The following is a 25,679-nucleotide window of genomic DNA, read 5'->3' on the forward strand; positions in this document are numbered from 1 at the left end:
GGAAAAGTCCGAGAATCCATATTATAAAAATGTGCGTAATTCAAATAGAGATTATAAACTACTTGCCAAGCAAAATTACATTTCGTTGATTTTAAGATAAATAATAATCGATAAAATCAACTCCCGTCAGAACTTCAGTACTTTGATCTAAACATTAGTATTGGTTGAAAGTTACTTTTAAAAGGGGTTGCAAACGATCTCATATATAGGGAGATACTTTAATTAATTCTTTGGGTGTTTTTGTTTAAAAAAAAGTCGTTCCGCATTTGTGTTGATTATTTCTTGAAGTGTAGAAATTTGAAAATAAAATAAAACCTCATTCGCGTAACGACTTTTGCATATCCACAGACCAGGAGAACGAAATAAAAATACAATGTTCTGATTTCTGCCATTATGCTTCTATGCTAGGTTTTCGTATGTTTCCCATAGAAAGTTACAAGCCTCTGTCGGCAGACATTTGTGTCAAAATATCAGATTTCTTAAAATGCATGAGAATTTAGAAATTAGAGAAATATAATTTTTAAATCTCATTTGGTCAGACAAATTGGTGATATATTTTGGAATTGTGGGGCAATCTGTTATCATACCATTTTCTTTCCAGTCTAAGATATTTCTGTTCTTTTATGTCCGAACTTGGAACACTTTTGCAAAATTGCAGCAAAATAAAACACTAGAATTATCTTTCATATTTTTTTCAGGTTCAACTTGAAATCCTCTGAAGAGGATTTTTTCTTTGCTTTCGACTGTGCCCAAGCAAATATATGGGTGGAAATTAAAGATCTGAAAAAACTATTCATTGACTTTAAATTTTTTGTAAGTCCGTTAATGGATCGAGTTGAACATGGTATGTGGAGTAATAGCTTAATAACGTAAATCAGAAGTGATGCTCATTTGTTGCGATTTTCCTGTATACTCTAAATTTTACAGCGAAAATTGAAAATAGCTGTACTTTTACAAAAGTTTTCTATTTACTCCTGATTAATGAAATATATGTGGCATTCACACTGAATTAGCATTGGTTTTTTATATCTTTGAGGCATTTCAAATAAACATGTTGAAATGTAGTTCCTGCGTATTTGGGTTGCCCTTATCTTTTTGTTCTAAACGTAGATTATCATTTTAAATGGGTCTCTGCGACTAGGGCCGTCACGTGACTGACCTACATTAGGTGGGCGAGAAAGTTAATTTAATGTGGGTAATTAAAGTTTTAACAAACTGTACATTTCTTCACTATCAGTTGTCATCATCGTCTTCAGTTTCAGATTTTTTAAACTATCCCTCAAACTTAGAATCGTATTATTGTGTTTTTTTTTTAATTTCGGTCACTGAATGACGTAAATTTGGGAATATACTTCTAACTATTTTCAGAATCGGTAGGACAACAAAGTGATGCGTTTAATTCAAATAGTTCTTATACTTGCTGAGTGTATATACACATTTATGGGACATTTTAAAACAGATTGCTTGACACATGTCAGAAAAAAGGTTTTGCAATCTTAAAAGCGTCAAAATTGAATTTTCATTTGAAGGAACGAATTAAAATTGTTTGATGTACATCTTTTCCAAAACTGTGAAATTCCAAACTTTTACTTTCATTTCTGAGTTTTTCAATACAAACAAATTTTGCCGGAAAACGAAGCTGACTTCACACCACTAAATTTAACAGGAAAGAGACAATTTTATGAGCTTTCATTCAAGAGGTCCCTCGTTACTGAACGAAACTTAGGGCCGGGGCTTTGAACATTAACGTTAACATACGAGGGTCAATCAAAAAATACGAAGACTTTTGTCATAGCTATGTTACTTAACGTTATATCATTACTAAATTTGGTAGACATAATTTAGCAATAGTTTCAAACAATTTGCAAGAAAAAAAGATCATAAATTTGTTTATTTCTAAGAATTATTTAGAATCTAATCCTGCAAAAATGATGTCACGGCGCACGGTCAAAATTTGTCTTATGTCAACAATAAACCATATAATGTTGAAAGTAATATCTCTATAAATTGGGCTTAAAGCCACATAATATTGAAACTTCAAATTTAATATAGTCATGGTATTATATGTACCAAATAATGACGGGATATATTGTTTTGTCGAACAGATATTAGTAATTTAAGACAGGTAGTCCTCTTTAGAATTGACTAAAAACATCGACGTCGCCGGACGTCACGGCGCAACGAAAAGTACAAACAATTAGGATTTAACTCAGGAAAAAACCGATACAAGCTGTGAAAATGCTCAATGGTGCATAAAATAAGTCAACAATTATTTGCAAGTTTGTGTTTAACTGTAATAAATTTTGTGGGGGTGGTGGTTATTGTATTCTGAATATAAAACAGTCCGAAAAAGAGTATAATATCTGTAAATATTTGGTCAAAAACAGAAGCAACGTCAACCGACGTTCAGGGTTATCGTTACTGTGAACTCACAGATACACGGTTAGAAAATGAAAACTTTGAAGAACTAACTTATGATTCTAGAACACATGTGTGCAAATAAGATGTTAAGTGGTTCAGTGCCATTTTAAATTGTAATGAGCAAGGCACAAGATACTATGCATGATATAAAGATGGGGTATATCTATAAACTGTGCGTGATTAATCTTGACGTCAAATTTTGAACGTTACCGTGCGCCGTGGTGACAAAACATGTTGTTTTTAAAAAGGGGTAACAAAAATACCGTTTCATCAAATGGACTAAAACTTCGCATATCAATAACAGAAGTGTTGGTGCACAGATTAATCTGTTAAGTATGACTTTCATGAAAAATATATGATAGACAGCCACATTGTCTTCGTATTTTTTTATTGACCCTCGTAATTGCCTATGGAAAATGCATTAGTGGACTATACCTATTTAAACTTGATAATTTATTACAATTATCTATTTAACAAGTTCTGAGCAAAGTTTGATGCGTTTTTTCTTCGATTCATGTTAGGTTATTAACATTTTAAATGTTTTTGTTACGGTAAAAGGTTACATGGTGATGCACCGCAATTTTGTTATGAAATTCAATTCAATTTAACAATTAATTTTTATATTAAATAAATGAATTGATATGATTTGTTTTGTCTTTAAACCTATCAAAACATCAGACAAGAATAACTTTGTATTTGATATATAATGCCATGCAGTGATGTTTTGTTTTATTTTCTTGATTTATTTTAAGACTATGAATAAGTACGAAAGTGCCATTGAACACTTATTCAAAATATGTAAAATGTATCGAAAACATTTTTTTTTAAATCCAATGACAAACAAACCATTAAATTGAAAATTCCGCTACATGTTGCCAAGAATTAATTGACGTAAAAATTATGAGGAAGATAAGATTTCCCAAGAAAAATCATATATCTCGAGTTGTGCTGCCTAAATACTTTACAGGGAAACGTTTTACAATGACTGTTGGTTTGGGTGAATGAAATACATGTACCTAAATGCGGGAAAGCACTAAAATGATCGGTTTATGCCGAACGATCTTTTTCCACAAACTTTAAAGTAAACGGCAGAAGCGAATTAAATAGTGGGATAGTTATACAAATTATATTTTATAAGGTAAATCAGCAAAGGTTTGAAGTTAAAAAACTGACAGACATAAGACAAAAGATATGCCCATGTTACGGAAGAATAAACAAAAGATAATCTGGGGTTTTCAGATGAGTTTTAAATTTATGTCATACTCACTTATCTACAAGTTAACACTCCAATTCTCTCCTTATTCAATTTCCTGTTTTATACGCAAGTACTCAATATAATTTAGAGAACACTTCGACTCACTCCCGATGATATAAAAAAAGTACTTCCCGTATATTTTAAAGGATTATATAGGATTAACCCTTTCATAAGGGCGCACTTTTAAGGTTAAGATTTAGTAATTAAAATGTGCCTACAGGTTTATGAAATTCAAGATATAGCTTCTCTTGGTGATGCTTTCTAACAATTACTTTGTTCGGTAGGGTGTTTTTACCTTTAATATTTAGTAAACACATTAAAAAATTAATAAACTTTAATTTTCTATTAACAATGAAGGAAATAAGTAACAGATTTGTTCATTTTTTGATTAATGAACTTCTAGATTTCCTACAGTCTCTCCAAAAAACTGAATTAAACAAGATCTCGGCTTCCGTTAAAAAATATGTAAAATTGGATAAAGGTATCTGAACACTTTTCTAATGATGTAAGGTATCGGCTGTAAAATTGAACAAACAATGATGCATGGTAAGGTTTATATTCTATATACTCATTTGATAGTAATAGGTATGTAATTTTTTTTAAAAAATCCGCCAAATAACCAAGGGAAGGTAACTCCAGCACTGCAAGTCGCACATAAAGTCCCTATTCCTCATGACAAAGACCACACTATGTAGACATGAATGATATCGAATGGAATTCAATTCATAAGAATTATAAATTTGTAAATAATCCAGTTTCCAAAAATATATAATATTCTTTACTTTTCAAACAATTGCTAACATTGTCTATAGGAATTAAAGCCGAGGCGAAATTGCTATCAAATTAATGTCAGAAGGGCGAAAATTACTCAACATACATGTAATACTTTATACAGATAATACACGTGTTATATAGAATTATTGCTATTTTTTAGGTCAATACGAGGATTAAGCTACCCAAGAAGTACAATATGCACCGAGCCGGAGGCGAGGTGAATAAAACAGCAATAATGATTTTATTATACGATTCACCGAAGAATTGATACAGACATAATATCAAATAGAGTGTTATCTAGCAAAGATATTAGTTTGAAGCCATAGCCGAACATTTTGGGAAACGCAATATTCCATTGGACGATCTATTTTTTGTCCAATGTAGAGAACATCAAACGTTAAATTGACCTCTCCTAGGTCACGAGCAAGTGAATATTCTAGAGTTGGATATCAGCCAATCATAGAGCAATCAGAGTGTCGGGCGGAAATTACACTGTATTTAAAAAATCGCAAAGTCCAAGCTTTATTTCGCCTTTAACAGGTTCAGGCAAATCACTATAGAGAGCCATATTTCTATTTTTAGCTATATAGGTATTTAAACCTGTTATGTATAGGTAAAACAACGTATCATGGGTTATATCGTGCGGTTTATTTGTCCGTTAAAGAAACGGGGGAGATTCGCAACATGGTAAGAGACTGTCTTTCTTTTGATATCCATAAGCACTCACATAACAAATAAAAACATTCGTAAGAGCTGCGTTTTAAATATATAAATAGTTAAAATATTGACAATGTTGAAAAATCACCGATTAATGTATAATACGACGATGCATGTTCAAGAAAACAGCAAAGAAAGTATAAAAAAAAAATCGCTGACTGGTTCGATGCTTAAGGTTCCTCCCTACACCCAGACTTAAAATATTTAAGACACTACGTCACAAGATGCCGATTTAAATATTTTATTACACTGTTTATATCGTTGGATTTCGTTGTAATACGTCGTACCTCAGTGGTTTAAGGTTTGGACCTCTGAACCGTAGATCATTAGTTTGAATCCGCCTGGAGCTTTTGTTTATGTTTACTAAATTCAATTTTCGAAAATGTAATTTTTTATCCAAAATTGCACATATTTTGCGTATTTGACTTAAATACCTCTTATCCATTATGATATCTATTATAATCAAGTAATTTTCTGCTGATTTGAGAAAATATTTCAAAGTATAGTGAGCCACCTTAAGGTGGAATAACACACCTGGAAAAGTCTCTCAAATTGACAGTAAATTACATGTATTTGATTATAAAAGATAAAATGAAAAATAAACCGTACATCCTGTATGTCAAATAAGTGAAAATTTGCAGTTTAGGGATAAACAATAAATATCTAATAACTTCAACTCAGAAAGAAATAACAAAAGCCCCTACAGGATTCGAACTCGGGATGCACGGATCAAAAGCCCGGCACTTTATCCACTCGGCTATTTAATAAGTTAGTTATTTCCATCGATAAAATCTTTTTGATAAAACGAAATATCATTTCGATCAGAGGCCAGCCATTTTGTGATGATGTGTTATTCCACTTTAATCAAAGAGAGTCTGCACCGGATGTGATAAATGAAAACTAAATGTGAGAGTCAGAGGAGGGAGAATTTTCATCTTCTATGCCAATTTCTGTGGAAGCCTTACAGCATTCTGATTTGATCATAACTTATCGTATAGAAAGTCTTGCAGGATGTTGAAATTAAAGTTTACAATGAAAATGTAGAATTGAAGGTGGCAAGGGGGGGGGGGGGGGGGGGGCAAATATAAAAACTTTTATTACGTGTTACGGGGTCAGCCTTCTATACTATTACGCATTCGTATTTATTGTAAACAAAATACATGCAGGGCTCGCGAAGATTCTCCTGTACATGTTGTTGATAAAAATATGTCTATTCTACTTCTCCCAGGTAAAAGTTGTTCAAAGTTTTTTAAATAACCTCAATTACTATTTTGTAAGCATGTAATTTGCGTACTTGACTCATTTATGTCTGTTCATTTTAAAATGAACCGAAATTGGAAAACCATTAATAGATTATCGACAAAGTGATCATGTGTTCCGTTCAGGGAATCCTTTTTACCTCGTATACCACGATAATCGGAGTCGGGCGAATATCTTGTAGTTTTCAGCACGTGTCAATTACTGTCAATCAAAATCCACGAGGTACAAGTAAACGATTAATCCGGTTTGTACGACTCTTAAATTTTTGGAAGCTCATAATTACATAAATTAGGTACGTGAAAGGGATTTACATCTATATCAACTGTTACAATCAACGTTATTTCTTATTTCCTAACGAAACAATGGGTAAATCTGAAATTATTCACACATGTGTTTTCAGCTGTACTGTTTCTTTAAAGCCCCTTTCACGATTGGCGCACGACAACTTTACATCACCCTGCGATCGAAATTTTATAGCTTCGCACGAGCTCTCGCATACGTTGCACGAGTTCTCGCATTCGTTGCATACGTTTTACTGGTCGCATCAAGTCTTCTCTGAATAGTGGACATGTACACTATTCAGAAGCGACCGAACGCGATCCAAATTATCGCAGTGCAACACACGAACATTAGTATGAACGTTTTACAACGTTTTGTGTACTCGCAAGAGTGATACACGATTTATAAAGATCGTAAGATAAATCGCTGGTGTTTATGCGTCTGTTTTACGACCGTGAAACTGTTGCTCAACGTTCAACGTGTTTCATATAATCTTGCAACGTTTTACTATCATTGCACGACTTATCAGCCTCAATATGCCATGCTTTGCTACTAGTATGTATACCCTGTATAAGTATCTCTGTTTAAGAACAAAATTTTCAATATATATTTATTGCATGATGGTGAAGGAAATACATGTATGAAGATTTATTCCCTCAAGATAAAATCATATTTCCCGGGGGCTTCGGCGGAGAGAAATTTGTTTTTTTCTGGGGAATAAATCTTTTTGTTATACTTTCATGTTAAATACTGAAATCTGATTGGTTAAGACGCAGTTAATAATATTTACTATTACCCTCAGCGTTAGCAACGCACTTGGCAACGGGTAACATTAAAAAATGTTACATGCGCGAAAATTATGCGCGTACGGTTCGCTGTAGAATTCACGTTATTCCTATATAAAAGCAGTAAAATTTTCTTAAAAATTTTAAAAAAGACATTCAGTATAACAAAATAAATAGTGCCTGTTTGGGAGGATAACAGTTGAAATTGACACCCCTCGAAAACCATTGTCAACCTCCGCTTCGCGTCGGTTGACAATGGTTTTCTCGGGGTGTCAATTTCAACTGTTACCCTCCCAAACAGGCACTATTTATATAATATTCCCTGAACATTAATGCAATAAACGTTTTATTATAACAAGCAACATATGATTACACAAAATACGTTGATTTCTAATAATGTTTGACTTTTGAACAGTCGCAACATTAACGTCGTGATTGTTTGATTTCCCATGTAACTGTCTTACTTTTTTTTTATAAATCATAGATATTTAAGTTGGTCCTGAGATATAAAGAGAATTTTTGATTTAATGATATCTGTCTACATCGTATGCTCATATCGACTTTTTCACTCCTTGGACATCGCCCTGTCAGGTGACTTTCTTGACCGATCAGATATAATAGAATTATCATATTGAGGTATAATAATAAATGCTGCTGCATATCTGTATCTTCTTGGACGGCATCTTTTCTCGCTTTCAACTATGTCTACTGAATATGGGCGGTGTATAATCCCCCTCTGACTCGCACGATCATTCGTACCATGGAACGCAAAATCGCACGTCCAATCACATTGGCGCACGTTCAATCGTCCGATCACCTAGTCTCTCGCGCGTCCCTATCGTATTATCTTTCAACAGTTGCTTTCATTGTTCAACAGTCGCATACAGACGCAAGATATATCGCAAGATTCCATGCGTTTACATCGCACAACGCTCGCTTTGATCGTGCAAAATTTTTTCGGTCGCACGAATATTTGGTCGCTTCTTCTCGTGCGCCAATTGTGAAAGGGTCTTAAGTACTTTGCTTCTCTCAACTCCATTCTCCAGTTTCGAATATCTACGTCAAGATTTGTGTGGTAAATGGTATCACTTTGTTCGTCGTGGACACCAAATACTGTGTAAATGTTCTATTGAATCTTTTATAAAATAAGAGGCCAATTGGCCTTAACGGTCACCTGAGTAGCATTAAACCAATACACAAACTTGTCGAGGAGTCGCATATATGCATTTCTGGAGTAATAAAATTATAAATTTGTAATGACGACCACCTCCCTGCCTGAACTCTTTCAAAATGAATTGTGAAACCTATAATAAAATATATGAAAACTTAAAGATCTCGTCTACAAAATTATGAATTCAGTTTTTCTTTCAGGTGTGTGGGAGTAAAGAACATAATTTTTTAACATTATATGCATTAACACCTATACATCCATTTTGGCCCTGCCCTCGAGTCAAAACCTATACTCCAGTGGACATGAAAATTAAAATTTCAGTAGAGGACTTCCTGGTAAACATAATTATAAGTCAGTTTTTTATACAGGTGTGTGAGAATAGAGAAGAAAATTTCTAAACATCATATGCATTAACACTATATTGCCATTATTGCCCCCCCCCCCCCTTCTCATGTCCTGAACCCCTGACCCAGAGGCCATCAATTTCACAATTTAGGTAGAGGAGTTAGTGGACATCATAACCATTTATTCAGTTTTTTGCCCATATGTGTGAGATAGAGAAGAAGATTTTTTAAGATTTAAATCATATTTTTAATATGGTTATATTGGCCCCACCCTAGAGCCTGAACCTCTTATAAAGTGGTCATGAATTTCTCACGTTAGGTAGAGGGCTTCATGGACATTATAACCAGGTATTTAGTTTCAAACATATATATATGGGAGTAGAGAAGAAGATTTTCTAAGGTTTAATACATTTTTACTATATGGCCATATTTGCCCCACCTTAGAGCTTGAACCCCTGACCCAGGGGTTATAGATATCAAAATTTAGGTAGAAAGCTTAATGGAGATCATAATCATGCATTTAGTTTTTTACAATATATATGGCAGTAGAGAAGATTTTCTAAGGTTAAATACATTTTTACTATATGACCTTATTGGCCCACCCTAGAGCCAAAACCCCTGACCCAGGGGCCATAAATTTCTCAATTTTGGTAGAGGGTTTCATGGATATTATAACCATGCAGCAAGTTTTTTCCTTACATGTGTGGGAGTAGAGAAGAAGATTTTTGAAAATATGGCTTTTTTTGGCATATTTGGCCCCACCTGTGGCGCCCCGGGGTTGGTAGAGCCATGAATATTACTATTTAGGTTCCTCTTACCATAGAGATGCCTCACACCAAAATGGTAACAATCAGCCTTGTAGGTTTTAAGAGTAAAATCAACAAGCATCAAGCATTTTGTGAAAAATATGGAAAGTGACATAAAAACAATAATGATAAAAACACATATTAAGATAATCAGAATGAAGATTGTATTAAAAATATTTGGGTTAATTTTTTTTTATTCGTGTTGTTACTATGGAAACCACGTGCTTTTAGACTGACTGATTTGTACTTCATTTTAACATGAAAATTTTTGTATATACAAATACGATATTATGTTAAATCATCTTAAAACTCTATCAATAATTTTTTATACTACAAAACACTTCGCTGTAATTTAAACATCATTAAGAATTTACATTTACTTCATCCTTTGATATTTATACCCGTTTCATCTTGTTAATTTTGCATGCAAACACCAGTCAATTCAGTGCACTTTTATAAAATTCTACAACCATGTCAAGGTTAACTAACACAACATATTTATATTATGACATTTGTTCTAGTAGAATCAATTAAATAATCTTTAGGCAAGTCACCCGTTTATAAATAAATACCGATTTTATACACCTGGAAACGTGCAAGTTTTACTCTAATTATCTCCCTTTGATAAGACTCTCTTACGAAAGAGGTAAAAACGGTATTTTGTTTACATTGTTTACATCCAATATTTCTACGGAGCTGAAGTGAGACGACTATGGATTATTTTAGTTTCTGGATTATAGAAGTGTTAATTTAGTTCATTATCATGGTAAGTAACAACTTTTACTGTTTTCTTATTTTCTACTAGCAAACATTTCTTTAACGGGAGAAATTGTGGATGCTGTAGATCTTCGTGAAAATTCGGATTAACATGTCAATGCACACAACATTATAAATAATAGTTTAAACATGACAAAGAAAATTTATACGTGATTCCTTAGTATACATAGTGATTGTGCATCAAGAAAAATAACAAACTTTTAATGAAAAATATATCAACATACATGTATATAGACTATGGTAGCTACATGTATTTTGGTACATGTAGTATACGAGTACATGTTTGAATGTGTCTTGTGTGAATGATTGATCAGTCTTCTTATTATTCTATATGTTGTAATCAATGTTGTATTCACATAAAATCAACTTTTTGTACCATATTGCTTGAAAAAGTCAAGATTTTTCACCTATATTTAATGAATTATAACAGTAAAATACTTTACTGTATGAGTTTTTAAGACAGTTTAATTAAATAGGGAATGGAAATGTGTATTAGTTGTAACAGGTTCTTTCCATTGTTTTATTACAGATAACTTAGTGGGTTGTAAACAGAAAATGCGTCACATTCAAGCCAAATGAATCAACTTAAACGAGGATGGACACTAAAATCTACCATGTCTACATAAAAATTGAAATATTCACACCAGACAGTTCAGAGACAATGCTTGAAATATTTAAATTTTGCAAAAGAAGAGGGTGAAAGTGCAATTGTGAAAAAACAGACCAACAAATGCAACAAATTAAAACTAAAGTTGACAAGGGGTGATTTTCTTTAGCAGAATTTCTTTCATCCTTGAAGATAAACAGCTATGTTAGCAACTTTGTTCCACAGAAAAGAAGAGCTGGCTTTCAAATAAAACTGAAAATCTTATCAAATAGAATTCAAAATTATATATAATTATATATAGGGATATTTGGGTTAAATACAAAGGTACAAACAAGTATTTTCTGAACTATTTCAAAGCAAATGTGTGCCTGACTTATACTCTGTCTACTTTTGAAAATAAAATGTGTTCATATGTCAATGCTGATGCATAATGATTTATTACCACTTGATCATTTGAGTTGTTGAATTATTTTCAGTGAAAATTATTACATCTTGAATAAATGTACAAGAAACTTAATGATGGTAAAAATTAAAGTTGATATTCATAAGATTTTTTTTATTTGTGTTTACTTTATATTGTTAAATAAAGAAGGAAATCCATGTTAAATAGAGCATTCAGCAAGTTCTGCAGTGAAAGCAGTAATACAGATTTATGTCAAGCTATTTGAACTGCCCTGATCACATTGACAAAACCAAGACTTAATAGGAAATAAATTCATGCATATGAATATAAACCAACAATTCACATATTGATATTAAAGGTCATATGAAACGATTTTTAACACTATGATTTTCTTTCATGAATATAAAGCTTGGTATAAACAAATGTTAAAATACATGATGTAAGATTTTTTTGCCTTTGCATTACTGAAAAATAACCGTGAAAACTGAGCACCTGAAAAAATTCTTGCCCGCTTATCGTTCTTGATTTTGTGGATTTATGACGTCACAAAGACCCACCGATGTAAACAATGCATTAAAACTAGTGTAATTTTACAGTAGTTTATTGATTAAATTTTAGTAATTTTTGCATATATGAACGTGTCTTTCTTTTCAAATGAGATCATTTGATTTCGTAGTAGCCTACAGATGACTTAGTTTTAATTGGTCGTTAATGAATAAATCTAATATCAGCTTCTCACAAAAGTAAAATCATGATGAAGATCCCGTACTGGAGTGGAAATTTAACGAAAGAAATGCTCCAACATTTACAGCTGATTAATGAATTATCCTTATCCTTTTGAAATAGAAACATCCTTTTCTTCTTCGGTACGTATAATGATTGAGCTACATTTAAAGGGAATTAAAGCATTTAAATTGATTTGATTTATTTTGTCACATAAAAAAGTATATAATGCAGGCCAATGAAAATGTTTGAGGCATTGTGTACATAGTTTGTATTTAAGAGCTATAAAATGCCGCAAAGTTATTCTTAAATTTTATTTCGAAATAATATAAATTTCTGACTTATTGATACATACATGTAGCAATAACTTTATAAAATACTTTGTGTACACGTGTATTAACGTTTTATTAAATTAGATCGCGGAAATATGGCATTTAAGGATTTAGAAATGTATCGGTAAAATAAATCGGTTGTTTGATAAAAATAGTTGTGAACGAGTGCGAAGATAATCAACAGATTTTATTAAGAACAAGCATCAATAATGATAAAAAAAACGAAAGAAAACATTGCGGAAGAAAGTGAGATAAAAGGGATCTGTCAAGTACACGTTTCAAAAACAAAACATTTGAAGAAATTTCTCTTAGACTAAAAATAATTAAATTGTAACATATTTGTGAATTTGAAAGTGAAACAAACAATATAATCGTGAAGCGAATGAGACACAATGAGGCCTACAAGTTGTTTAGAAAAAAAATCTTAATGAATTGCATGGACGTGGAAATGGGAAAAAACGATCAGACGTATTTTTGAATTTGTCAATTTCATTACAAAGATCAAAATAAAACATATAAATATGCTTATATTAAAATTATATTATACTTGCATGTGGATCTATGAAGAAAATCATTTATTCTCCCTGCAGTCTCGAAACTGAATATCATTATGTACACGCTATTACATGTAAATAAAACCGCACACGATTTCATTTCTTGAGAGAAAAAATACTGACATGGTTGATTATAAAATATTGTATAATTATACAAGTTTTTATATAAAATAGTATTTTTTTTCTTTTAAAATGCTGCAAAATGACATGGATATTTGTATTCACAACATAGCGATTGGGTCTTACTGACGTCATAAGCAAGGGAGGTAAGCCGCGTAAGTCAATGTTCCTTTTCCCGATTAAGTAATTTTGATCGACTGTGGCGCTCACATTTTGCATAAAATATCCAAAAAACAATGTCAGTCTTATTAAATAGGCACTTATGAACTCATTCCCGTATATAACTCAATATGGTCAGGATATCGTTTCATATGACCTTTAAGGCTACTGTACTATCTATATCATCTGACTGTCAAAATATTTCTCTGAATTACCTTGATTTTAATTACAAATTAAATCATTTAAATTTTTTGCAGACCAATTCATTTTTATGTAAAATAATTGATTATAAGATTTTGAAGAAAAAAAATTTCCCCATCTTATGGACAAAAAAGTTTAATTACTGATCGATAAGGGAGATGGAGAGAACACTTTTTAAATGTGGCTTAGTACATCAGTTCTTAAAGGAAGCATAAACATATATTGTTGACTGAATTATTCTTTTGAGACAGTTTTTCTTATTTGAAATTCCTGCATGCGTGGGTCCTGGGAGGGGGCGGATATGACCAATTTAACTGAAATAATTATTGTCATTTATTTGTTATAGTTACATCCAAATACGATTTGGGCTGATAATTCACTGAAAGAAGGAAACTATTGGTGACTGTGTTCAACTATAAAATCTTTATGATAATCAGATGAACATCTAAATTGGATATTTTGCCTTCTGAGGAATAAGTTACCTCCTTGATTTCTTTGTCTGACCTACACTTTTTGAATAACATCTCTGCACATACTTTTTCATGCAGCAATGTTTTTTCTTAAATATTCATATTGAAAATGAATTATGATGGACCCCCACCCCCCCCCTCCCAAAAAAAATATCTTATTGGTGTTTGATTTTATCAGAACAACTTGAAATCTCCTAGACAAGTTAGAGTAGACTAGAGATTCAATATTAGTATAACATATAGAGATGAATAGCATGTCTTTCTTCTAAACTGAGGTCATTTTAAATAATTACGCACCCTTCAGAGAGCTTTAATGGTAATAGACTTTTAGTGTTAACTGCTTCAAATACAAAGAAAAAACCTGGAATTTTTTAAGCCATTTTTGTAAGAATTTTACATTTACAGCCCTCTTTCTAAACATTGATATATGATATCTTATTTATGAATTGAAAAAAAAAATATCTAGAAAACTGCATTGAAATCATAAGAAATTTATACATTAATAAAGCTTTTATTTCAAATCACACTTAATATTATTAAAAGTTGGCTAATTTTAAGTACAAAAAGGTCAGGAAAGATGCAACTTAAACAAAATATATATCATATATATATTTATTTTATATATTCATTCTGACCATCATTATAGTACTTATATAATGAAAAACAATATTGGTATATAATGTTATTGTTTACATTTTTTGTCAAGAATATCTAAATCATATTTCATTATGTTGAGAATTGCACTTTAAGTACAAAAAGGTCAAATAAAATGAACTCAGAGGGTAAAACCTGACCTCCTTTCCTTGTTTTTCTTGGTACATAATATTTTAAATGATTGTTTTGTATACAGATGTTCACTAAATTTATGATTCAACCACATTGAGGAGTAAAATACCTCATTTATAAATGAAATTAGTATTTTACCTTATATTTGCCCTTACGTCCGTGTGTGCATGTTTTCTAATTTTAGATAAAATGAATGATCTTTAAAATGTCATTTAAAAAAACCAACTTTATAAAATAGAAAATTTGACTTATTGTGCATCTTTAACCATGGAATATTTTTAAAATAAGGTACAATATGATGTATTCAATTTAATAATACTTGGTTTTTATGTTACCTTTACCCCTGCGTAAAAGCTTAAAATGCAAATTTGATATACTTTTAAACCTTGTACAACTATTTCCCCTCCACGTTGCCTATGGATTTTATTTTGCATATATATAGTACAGATGATCACTAACAGAAATACATAATTCATTTTTCCAGCAGTGGTTGTAGATTTTGCATATAAAGTGATAAAGATGTGCAATTTTTGAAAATTGATAAGCGTCTAAATGCATGTTCTCTTCCTGTTGTCATGGCAACAATTACAATGAAATATTTTAAAAATTTATTTTTTCCTAAAAATGGGAAAACTCAATCTTATAATAAATACAAATACCACAATACTATATAATATCATGTAAAGGAATAATTTACGTAGATGTTTACCTAAAATCATTGTTTTATTTTCAAAGATTTGTGCACCCGTAACAAAGGAAATAAATTTCCTTGGATACCAGTCCCTTAGTATGACAAAAATCATTGTTTATCAGGGTTTTTGTGTTAAGTAGATTAAAATCAATAATATACAAGCAGCTTTTCAAAAAATATTTTTTCCACTTTCCATGGAATGCTTGATGCATGTTGATTTTTACTCTTAAGAAGTTAAAAATGTTAAATTAACGCGCGACGCACGACGACGGACGAAAACGAATAGCATTCCGTTCTGTTGACATGCAAAAAATTAATTGACTTCAAAAGCATCTTGATTTTTCACGTAGTACAAGGGTTGATCCAAAAGTAATGCCACAGATGCCATAAAATCGGTAAAAATCCGCGTAAAGTTACAAAAATTGTTGCTTGACCTGAAAATTTTAATGCGTTGTGATAATTATTTCTGACGATAATATATTTTGTAGAGCATGAGGTAACGATAGTTGCCGCACGCTAGCAACGTCATTTCTAGATCTTTGGGGTTCTGGTAAAATTTCGTGATTAAGTTCTCTATAAATTCGCCACGATGGTCTATATAACTTTTTTTTTTATCAATTTTTTCATAAAGTAACTCAAAATATTTTATAAAGTAACTAATTAATCTTTTTATAATCGATGAGGTAGTGTATTGGATTATTTAATGGGCGATCAGTTTGTCAAGGTCTCTTCAAGAAGTCAGGAACGTAGCTTTATGATATAGCCATTGACGTAAGCTTTAATTTTCCTTCAGAGCGTAAGGCTTCTATCTACCTAATTTATTTATTGACATGAATATGCTTTCATCAGGTATTGGAGCCACGTTTAAGGTACCCTGTTCACCCACCCAATTTTAGGTTGATATATCAATTCCAGTACATTTTATAGTGATTTCTAAACATCGAAGCAAAAAATGCATCGTATCACTATTCACATATTCCACCTTTTTATCCCTTGATATAGAGACAGGAGCATTGGGTAGAGACCAACAGTCCCTAATTTTTCAAAACAGTTAGAAAAAGTTAATAACATATCTGTTCTAAAAATTTTGTGTTGTTTGTGGCATTTTCAAATTTTGAAGCATGTAATTTATTCATATATTCAAACCTTAAAAAAGATGTAAATTCATGACGCGGCGATGTCACGTATATATCATGCTGTAAACATCAATATCAACGAAATTTCATAAAAAGTTTAATTCTAACTTAATTTTTGATAAGGAAAACTTTGATGTATCATTTTATACAATACAGCGCCAATGAGAAGCGCGGTGCATAGTGTGACATTACTTTTGGATCAACCCTTGTATCACTGCTTACATCTTTAAGAACGATGTACAAACTATCATTTACTTTAACCAATTCAACTTGTTAACCCGTTCCTTGATCTGTTCAATTTACACCGGCTCTTTGTTTTTCGTTTTATTTGTTTGTTTCCATTCTTATTCTACTGGTCTTTACACTGTTGTGAATATATATTTGTCAGTTTACAAAGTATGTCTCTCCTTCTACAAACCTTTATTACGGATTATCCTACTAGTACAACTTAACTAAGAGCAACACCCAATCAGCTAATTAATTCGTTCGTGTTATCTTTCAGCATCTCCACACCGGTCATACTAAAACACAACTGCCGACTTAACACGCCGAACAGTGCCGAAAGAAAACCACATGCCTGCCGATTATATTGTTAAGAATTTTGTCTAGTATAAATCAATAATGATAATCGGAAAACCCGAAACCCCTTTCTAGTGGACTCTCCCATGTATATATAAGTGAGAGAAGCTGAGAGTCTGTGTCATTGCTGTGTTAGCAGCTGAAGGTGAAAGTAAGAAACAGTAGTAAACTTCTTGACCTACACAATTAGATAAATGGCCCGAATAGAACCGAAGCTGTTCTGTTGTGTGGTATTGTTTGTCAACGAAGGTAATAAGTTCCAGAGTAAGGGGTCCGAATAGAGCCGACCTGGTCTGGAACATGCCTGTCCATTATATGAACAATGCCAATCGTTTGTTATTCTTAAAGCTGACATGAATTCATAAATACGCATTTTTCCCTTTTATCTCCGACTACCGCCATATTAGTTGTCTATTTCTATTGTTCTGCTCATCGCTACACACCCCCTATATAAGGCCGAAAGCACTATTCATGCTTCACCGCATTCAGGTATTTCATTCACCCGAACACGTTACATTGGACGAAAAGACGTGTAGAAACGCGTTTTGAACAAAAAATAATATGACAACCACTGCACTGGCAAGAAATATCCAATGAACGACGAAACAAGACAAACTGAAATCTAGACACAGATGCTTCAAAAAACCTCGATAATTGTAGACCGTTTTCCTGTGTATGTTATAACATTGCACATGCGCAATCACACACTGGCAGATCGAGCATTGTCAATGATCGCATGGATTTTGTTTTTGTAGAAACCGATGGACACGATGTCACGTTGTTACTTTCTTGGATATACTATCATTTATCTACTGTGTTGTATGTAGTGCCGCCGGTGACTTCAAAAAGATGCAGACGTTATGCACTCTGTATGAACGACACGCGTGTTCGATGTGCATGTGAAGTAAGGCAGCACTATTTGTGCAAAATAGTACGGATACCTTGGAAATTCTTTCAAAGAATAAATATATCTTATTGATTGCTGTTTCCATTATTCTTTACTACAACGATTTTACTACAATTTGTAGTTCATGCATTTAGAAGTCCGTGTAACCTGAATGCCTCGATCGGAAAGCAACCGACCGTAACTTTCTCGACCGGTATATATACCCCAGCGGCAGTAGAGGAGCGATGAAAACTAATATGGCGACCAAACTCTTTTATGAGTTCATGTCAGCTTTAATTCACTCTTGATTATATCCAAAGTAGGGCCATTTGAAGTGAAATGGAAATTTTTACATCTTCAACTGTCTTTGTCTGTGATAAAGTTACTAATCAATTTTGAACCCTGTAAACCTAAAACTTCATAAACAATGACACAAATGTGCATGTCTTATAGCATAATCGAAAAACGGTATTGGCTGCGCCGGGTAGTAATCCATAGCATGTGCTACCTAAAAACTAGTGATCTTAAAATAATGTAGTTTTAAAGTGTACAAATTGGAAATATTATAAATATAAGTAATAAGAAATCATTCTTTGAATATTACGAGGAGATAATTTCGGTCGGAGCGTGGTCAAATCTATGACAAAGCCCTTCGGGCTTTATTTGATTTGAATTGGTCAAAACCAAATTTATCACCTCATAATACTCCAAGGTTGATTCCGTATTCCTTAAATCAAATTACTGATTCGGAAAAATTGTATGCCTTTTAAATATGCATAGACTAGCACAGAAGCGACTGGACTCATTTTCACATTACAATATAATGAATTCTGTTTTAATTTTCTTTGATACTTTGTTTCTCCGAACTAAAGTTTATCACGGGAAAAAAGTGATTTTATGATGATTAATTAGTTCAAAATTAATTTAAAAACGTGCGAATTACCCGAAAGCAGGTTAACTCGTACGTAGATTTCAAACGCCTGCCGTTTCATATTTTGTCCAAACACCATGTATTTGTATTTATATTTAAAACACCTTGATCATAAATTACTACTATTTATTAATACTCGTAAACTTAAATGAGAGGCAAAATATTATACCCTCGCGCAACTTGTTGCGAAGGGGATGTAGCATCGCTGCACTGCGTGCGTGTGTGTGTATGTATGTGTGTGTCCATTTCAGCCTTTTAAGCAAGATTCAAAGAAAACCCTCGCATGCATGTTAATCAAACTTCGTACAAATCATAAGCATGCTTAAAGGACAAACACAATTTATTTTTAAGGAATTTAGTTGTATAGTTTTTAAAATATCGTTAAAATTAGAACACTTCGAAATTTTATGTACGACTTCCGGTTCGTGAAAGTAAATATTTTAACAACTTGTTATTTTGTTGGATGTAGGCCCTGTAAAGGTAAGAAGCAAACGAAATGGGGAGTTGGAAGGATGTCCAAAGAAAAAAACTGAAGCAAGCAGGAGATTAAGTTTACCCTAATTTAATAAACACAAGCAACCGTCTAGGCGAATATTGGGCTATATTTAACGAATTACTTTAGCGAAGAACTGGTTCATAATTTAGAAGAGACTGACGAATATCATCAACCTGATTAAATGGGAATTCATTTTTATGTAAATTGCTGAAGATACGTTACTCTTTTAAAACTATTTGGGTAAAAATTTCGACATGTTAACTCGAATTTTCTCATACAGTTCACTATAAGTCCCAGATCTTGGCTACGTTTTATTGTCCCCCGCCGCAACGCGGAACGGGGACATAGAAATGCCGGGCGTCCGTCCGTCACACTTTTTTGTAAGCGCTCTCATGCCTACAAATTTTGACAGATTTTCATTAAATTTATACCAAATGTTTATACCACTATTACCTTGGTCAAGTTTGAAAATCAGCATTGGTCGATACTTTTTGTTGGAGTTATGGGACTTTGACCACAATCATGACTCCGTTTTATCCAAAAATTGACCTTGTAAGCGCTCTCATGCCTACACATTTTGCAAGATTTTCATTAAATTTATACCAAATGTTAATATCACTATTACCTTGGTCAAGTTCGAAAATCAGCGTTAGTCGATACTTTTTGTTGGCGTTATGGGACTTTGACCACAATCATGACTCCGTTTTATCCAAAAATTGACCTTGTAAGCGCTCTCATGCCTACAAATTTTGACAGATTTTCATTAAATTTATACCAAATGTTTATACCACTATTACCTTGGTGAAGTTCGAAAATCAGCGTTAGTCGATACTTTTTGTTGGCGTTATGGGACTTTGACCACAATCATGACTCCGTTTTATCCAAAAATTGACCTTGTAAGCGCTCTCATGCCTACAAATTTTGACAGATTTTCATTAAATTTATACCAAATGTTTATACCACTATTACCTTGGTCAAGTTCGAAAATCAGCGTTAGTCGATACTTTTTGTTGGCGTTATGGGACTTCGACCACAATCATGACTCCGTTTTATCCAAAAATTGACCTTGTAAGCGCTCTCATGCCTACAAATTTTGACGGATTTTCATTAAATTTATACCAAATGTTTATACCACTAATACCTTGGTCAAGTTTCTAAATCAGCCTTGGTCGATAGACTCGATACTAGTATACTGCTTGACCGGCGGGGGACCCTGGAATTCTATTCTTGTTTTCAATATCAAACTTAAACTAATTGTCTAAATGCGTAATGTATGTCACTGGATAAAGAGAATTTATAAAACTATATTGCTAATGTTTATCACGTTTGTAGTGTAATTTCTCTAGTAATGGGAGGATCATTGTACAACCGTGTAAATGCACCCATCCCCCATGGATACACCCCAGAGGGTGCATGGGGATAGGAATAATTTTAAGTGGTTTTTGAAATTTTGGTCTCTTCTATTACATGTTTATTCCTAAATAATGCATTTCCCCGCACAATATTTTCATTTCGCAAGGGGATGCTCCGCTTTGCGGTGCCCTTGATTATTTTTATATTTGATATTGCAACAGTTTCTTACATGACACTGAAATATAAGAATTCATCGTGGCATATAACAAGTTAATAACATCTTTTCCACTGTTTCTTGTTTAAATTCATTCTTTAAAATACGTTGGTTTGTTGGTTTTTTTAAAAGTATACCCAAGCTCGTACGTGTAATTGACTGAGTTTAGTGTATTTTCACTCAAAACCATGTAATTTTCACTCACAATCATGTAATGGTAAATGAAGAAAAAAAATAACATTTAGATATACTAGTATATAATATAAGGCTAAAGATAAAAAGTAAATGAGGTGAGCAATTTGATTTTTGTAAAAATCAAACACAATTTTTTTAATGAAGTCTAGTTTTTTGAAGATATAATTTCATTAAAGCAATGGTATTCCTTTTTCTGGTCATGAAACTTATAGTGAAGAAAAACAGAAACCAAAATTTAAACATATGTTGGTTTCTGCTTTTCTTTATCATCGATTTTAAATTTCCCATTTATGTATTTTATATATCTTCATATAAAAAGATGTAGAACTCTTAGCAGCAAAGAGGAAGTATGCATTTCAAGCAGGCTATCTGAGACTCTACCGTGTTTTCTGGTACTTAATTCAAATTCTGATAAACCGAAGTTGTGAGAAAACAAGCCCCTAAATTGAATGTCCTGTCGATGCCAACTACACTGTCATTTGTCAAGCAAATTCTGGTGTCTTCAATTTGTTCGTCAGTGTAACAATGTTCGGTGGTTTGTTGCCATTATTGGCAACTACGCAGCGGATATAAGAACTTTGTTGCAGGGATGTTCAGATTGTTTGAATGTCATCTGCCATGTTATTTGAATTTGATGGTCTTTGTCTTTTATTTTGGTTATTCTGGGATCTTGAAAAACTCTCAGGTCCAATAAATTTCGGAATCAGATTTCACAAAATCTTTGACAATTGCTGAAGACTTTTTGCCATGTATAATCCCTTCCAGAATAGCAGAGTTTTTAGCCAAAGGTGTACAGATGTATGGTTTATTTGTCTTTTTTTATTTTCCATGAATCTGTCCCCCTTGGTAACTGCCAATATATTCAAGCAAACACAAAATATGTAGATCACTGCTTTTTGGCACAATCTGGAACCTACTAACCCTCCTTTGTAAATGTTTTCTCTGTGAATAATATCTCGAAAGAATAACAACAGAATTTACATCTGGGTGAAGATCTAGTTAAACTTAAGTACCCCTCCATTCTTTGAATAATTAAATTTGTTTTTTTTTTTTGTGCTTGTTTTCAAATGTTCTTGTATTTGTAGCCAAATAATAATGATTTTCTAATGAGGGTCTGTTCCATGTTCCGCAATCATCTACAAATCGTCTTTTTTTATGTCATTTCAATCAATTACAAAAAATACATTTTCTTTTTTACCACAAAGTATGGATTTTAAATTTTCTCCAGTTGTTGCGAGCAAAAGGATTTTCAAATAGTGGTCAAGGTCGGTAAGTTTCGCATTTAAATTATGTTTGGTCTCCAAAAATAGTTATCCGATCCATTCTTTCCTTATGACCAGCTTTTCTTAGACATTTTCTGGCTATTGTTAAAAGAAAGTTCACTGACAAGAGGAGGGGGTGTAGTAATTATTTTCTGGTCAATGTCAGAAGCACAGTCCGAGATAAGGTCTCTTGCGGAAGATTGGGAGTCCAACAGTATGGATGAAAATAGGCCAAAGCATAACTGGGGAGGATGAGGAACCTTTTTGGTACTTAATTCAAATTCTGATAAACCAAAGTTGTGAGAAAACAAGGCCCTAAATTGAATGTCCTGTCGATGCCAACTACACTGTCATTTGTCAAGCAAATTCTGGTATCTTCAATTTGTTCGTCAGTGTAACAATGTTCGGTGGTTTATTGCCATTATTGGCAACTACGCAGCGGATATAAGAAATTTGTTGCAGGGATGTTCAGATTGTTTGAATGTCATCTGCCTTGTTATTTGAATTTGATGGTCTCTGTCTTTTATTTTGGTTATACTTGGATCTTGAATAACTTTCAGGTCCAATAAGTTTTCGGAATCAATTTTCACAAAATCTTTGACAATTGCTGAAGACTTTTTGCCATGTTAAATCCCTTCTAGAATAGCAGAGTTTTTAGCCAAAGGTGTACAGATGTATGGTTTATTTGTTCTTTTTTATTTTCCATGAATCTGTTCCTCTTGGTAACTGCCAATATATTCAAGCAAACACAAAATATGTAGATCATTGCGTTTTGGCACAATCTGGAACCTACTAACCCTCCTTTGTAAATGTTTTCTCTGTGTTATGAATGATATCGCGAAAGAATAACAACGGAATTTACATCTGGGTGAGGATCTAGTTAAACTAAAGTACCCCTCTCTTCTTTGAATAATTAAATGTGGTTTTTTTGTGTGATTGTATTCGAATTTTCCTGTATTTGTAGCCAAATAATAATTGTCTAACGAGGGCCTGTTCCATGTTCCGCAATCATCTACAAATCGTCTTTTTTTTCGATGTCATGTCAGAATCAATTACAAAAAATACATTTTCTATTTTACCACAAAGTATGGATTTTAAATTTTCTCCAGCTGTTGCATGCAAAAAGATTTTCAAATAGTGGTCAAAGTCGGTAAATTTCCCATTTAATTATGTTTGGTCTCCAAAAATAGTTATCCGATCCATTCCTTCCTTATGACCAGTTTTTCTTAGACATTTTCTGGCTATTGTTAAAAGAAGTTCACTGTCAAGAGGAGGGGGTGGGGTAATTATTTTCTGGTCAATGTGAGAAGCACAGTCCAAGATAAGGTCTCTTACGGATGATTGGGAGTCCACCAGTATGACCCACTACATACAGTCCGTTCGGACGTGGGACTTATTTCTCGGGATATTTCCTTGAATATTCATGACGTGATTTTTGCTAATAACATTATATTACTACTTACATCATAAGTAATTTAGAAAAAAAGCTTCTTCTTTTCAAATGAACATTATAAATTATCAAATATAACATACATTTACAATTATGAATTTGATTTAAGAGTAGTTAAAATAATGCTTCAGAAGTTGACTTTAATTTTTTTGAAACGGTGATAAGTATTTTCTGTAGATAGCCTAACGCTACATGTAAAGAGACAGTGTCCTCGAAATCCCTTGTATACGAGTTTACTTTCATCTTGAACAACTTTTGTTTTTCTTTCGTCCAGTGCGGGGAGTTTATCAAATAATTCTCATTTCACTTTTGGGGTGTTTTTATACAATTTATATCGTCGAAATATTTTCTCTACTTCTGTAACAGCGTAGATTCGAACGGTGCTTGGGAATTCGTCTGGAACTGCATCCGTCGTGTATAGTACGAACTGGGTGAGGAAACGTTGGTGTCGAGGGTACAAATTATATGCGCGCTGTCGGCCCAAAGGAAGCAAGGGGTAGGTGTGCAGTATTCCCGAAGTCCACCAAAATACCATTACAGAGAAATAACAGGCATATAATACAGCATTCCAAATTTATTAGTCTCAACTGAACAATCATGTTGTAGCGAGGCAGATATGATAGCGAGGCAGATATGACTGGTATTGACCTCCGAAATCGGACGACTGGCTTAGGCTGGCCTCCGTATTCCGACTAAAGATTGGTAGATGTACATGACTAAGGATCTTATCAATGAGTGGAAACTGACTGAAGTTTCACAGGTTTAGCAATTAAAAAGAATCAAAGAGACTTTGATGACCTAGACATGAAACCCTAATAATTACATAGTTGTACACAATGTTGTTTTAACAGTTCAGTAGTCCTTGAGACATAACACTCTGTCTCCTTGAAATCACAGAGTTCGAAAAGTGTCAATCACTTATTGACTAAATAACTTTGATAAAATAAATTGTGAGAAAATATTACAAAACAGATGTGGAATTTAAGGCTGATTCACCGAACGCCTACTTCCTAGTTATCATTATTCAATAATACTGGGCAATTATGGGGTCTCCTAAAGGGGCACAGGTAGACTTTACCGTGTTTCCTTGAATGAAAAATAATATAACAGTTTGTCATTTATGTTAAATTTTGAATGTTTTTTATAATTAAAATTGTTTCAGAAATAAAAAGAAAACATTGAATCAATTTTATTATATTTATTTAATTTATTAGCACTAAATATAATTTAAAACAATAAAATAATGTTTTAAAATTGCATAACATTTTATATACAATTTTCTTTTTTATTTTGACACATAAAATGGGCACGGAGACTGTCTTAATGTCCTATCACTTTCAATGTCACTATGTCAATGTCCTAAATGAAGAAGTTCCGATGCTGAATCTGCGTAGGTCATAAGGTCGATGATCCCGTCTTGGTATCGCTCCTTCAGGGTCTGCAGTCTCCTCTTACAGTTCGCGTACTTCTTTGTCGGTTGACGAATGGTTCCTCCTGTTTGTTTCTGAATATGTAGAATTTCTTTGCCGTTCTGCTGGATGT

The 25,679-nt window shown here is 32.9% G+C and overlaps 1 long non-coding RNA gene across 1 annotated transcript; it reads left to right on the forward strand.

The window, feature by feature from the left end:
- Positions 1 to 10,466: 10,466 nt before the first annotated feature.
- Positions 10,467 to 11,744, forward strand: LOC128185085 (uncharacterized). Its single transcript, XR_008243817.1, has 2 exons — positions 10,467 to 10,578; positions 11,119 to 11,744. It is a non-coding gene; the product is annotated as an uncharacterized LOC128185085 (long non-coding RNA).
- The last annotated feature ends 13,935 nt before the right edge of the window (positions 11,745 to 25,679 follow it).

This window comes from Crassostrea angulata, chromosome 5 (genome assembly GCF_025612915.1).
Source record: "Crassostrea angulata isolate pt1a10 chromosome 5, ASM2561291v2, whole genome shotgun sequence".
Classification (NCBI taxonomy): domain Eukaryota; kingdom Metazoa; phylum Mollusca; class Bivalvia; order Ostreida; family Ostreidae; genus Magallana; species Magallana angulata.